The following is a 2500-nucleotide window of genomic DNA, read 5'->3' on the forward strand; positions in this document are numbered from 1 at the left end:
GCTTAATATTCACCCCGGGGGGGCGGGGTGGGTGATTCTGGGGGTAGTGTCCGGGAGGGTGAGCCTTTTATTCGGCAGGAGGCGTGTGGGGAAATCATCAACCTGTCAGACGATGAGTTGTCACAAATGCCATTGCTTAATGAAAGCTGCGCTCCCGAACTGGACTGACTGTCTGACTGTCTGTCTGTCCGTTTGTCAAGGGGAGGAAAAGGCGGTGGCGGTGGTGGTGAGGGTGGAGCTTTACGCTCAGGAGGGGAGACTTTCCTTCATGCCAATTAATCTGCAGCAGAAAGTCATCCCCCCCCGACTGGGATTCGAAGCCCGGTCCTGACCACGAGACCACCGGGGAGAGCTGCCTCAAGTCCCTGAGGGACCTGGACACGAGGCCGAGGACACACGCACGCCTGCTGCACTGGCAGCAGCGACCAGCAGGGGGCTGACCGGCTGATCCTTCCCTTTCACAGGCAGGCTTTTGGCCCTCGCTCAAACGACAAAGGTGTTCAGAAGGAAGTCCTGGGGAGGAGGGAGGGAGGCAGGGAAATCAGCACAAAGCAGGTCCCCTGGAATCTCACACCTGCGTCCCAGAAAACAGGTCTCCTGGTCAAAGCAGTCCTGCCCCGTCCTGCCATTAACGTGACAATGGACAGGGCCCGGCAGCTTGAGACACATCTTTTTTTCAATATGCAAGTTCTTTTTAAAAAGGTTTCCTTCCACAGCAGCTCTGAGTAAGAGTGAGAGAGAGAGAGAGAGACACTGACTGACACTGACACTGACACTGACACACACACACACACACACACACACACCGTCTCCCATCCGATTGGTGGACTATGGGATTGAAAATCGAACTTTGAGTTTCAATGCAGGGGGGAGAGCGCGAACGCAGCCCCTCCCAACTACCACACGCGCGTTGTTGTTGTTGTAATATAGAACTGCAAGTTGCCGTTGTCGTGGTCGTTTCGAATCAGCACAAAGTAGGTGCCTCCCTGGAATGTCACACCTGCGTCCCAGAAAACAGGTCTCCCGGTCAAAGCAGTCCCGCCCCGCCCTGGGATTAACATGACAACGGACAGGGCCCAGTCAGGGAGCAGCTTGAGAGACACCTTTCAATAGGCGCTTCTGAAACATTAACGCCTTGTTTCTTCCGACAGTTTAACCAGCGATTAACATGACAACGGACAGGGCCCAGTCAGGGAGCAGCTTGAGAGACACCTTTCAATAGGCGCTTCTGAAACATTAACGCCTTGTTTCTTTCGACAGTTTAACCAGCCTTTAACACGCCTTGTGTTTTTATTTCCCATTTCCAGCCAGCCAGCCAGCCAGCCAGCCAGCCAGCCAGCCAGCCAGCCGAGCCGAGCCAGCATCTGCAGTATTTTTTTTGATTGGTCTTGCCTGCCGTGGAATGAATGTTTCAACACGAGCTGCTGATTGTCAGCACCTCACCTCTTTCTCAATTGGCCGTTGCAATCTCACTCACTCGCTGTGAGACACGTCACGTCACTAGTTTTACTCAAAGAGGTTTCCTTCCACGGCAGTTCGTTAGTGACTGAGACTGACTGACGGAGGTCCGTTGAGACATAACCCTCCCCCATCTGATTGGTGGCCTACTGGCAAATTTACCAATCTGTCAAGCAATCCTGGCAAGAAAGGAAAAAACGGCAACTTCTTTAAACTCATCCACTGTTGCAATTAGAAACGGTGGCAAAAAATGTGGCCAGAGTGGGAGAGAACGGCAGTGCTTCGAGACTGCTTTCAACACCGGCAGCCAGAGAACAAAGAGGGAGGGCAAACAGGACCCGAGATCAATTCGCATCGAGCGCGTTATCGCTTCTCGGCCTTTTGGCTAAGATCGAGCGTGTTCCTTTTCGGGCTTATTTGGATCTGAGCGGACTGGAACGCTGGCCGCGACCTCGTGCGCTCGCAAAGTGCGGACTTTGCTGTGATTGGTCGTTTGTGTGCTGGCTCCGCCCCTAAATTTGCATAAGGACCAAATCAACACTGCAATGGCAGGGAAGGGTTCCTGGTGAAAGCAGTCCTGCCACTGACATGACAATGGACAGGGCCCGGCAGCTTGAGACACATCTTTCTTTCAATATGCAAGTCCTTTTTAAAAAAGTTTCCTTCCACAGCAGCTCTGAGTGAGAGAGAGAGAGAGAGAGAGAGAGAGACACTGACTCACTGACTGATACTGACACCGACACACACACACATATTATTTATTATTATTTTAAACGACAAAGCTGTTCAGAAGGAAGTCCTGGGGGGAAGGCAGGCAGGGAGGGACGGACACAGGGAAGTCCGCACAAAACAGGTCCCCTGGAACCTCTGACCCAGAAAAACGGGTTCCTGGTGAAAGCAGTCCTGCCATTGACATGACAATGGACAGGGCCCGGCAGCTTGAGACACATCTTTCTTTCAATATGCAAGTTCTTTTTAAAAAAGTTTCCTTCCACAGCAGCTCTGAGTAAGAGAGAGAGAGAGAGAGAGACACTCACTCACT

The sequence above is a fragment of the Heptranchias perlo genome, chromosome 12 (assembly GCF_035084215.1).
Source record: "Heptranchias perlo isolate sHepPer1 chromosome 12, sHepPer1.hap1, whole genome shotgun sequence".
Lineage (NCBI taxonomy): Eukaryota > Metazoa > Chordata > Chondrichthyes > Hexanchiformes > Hexanchidae > Heptranchias > Heptranchias perlo.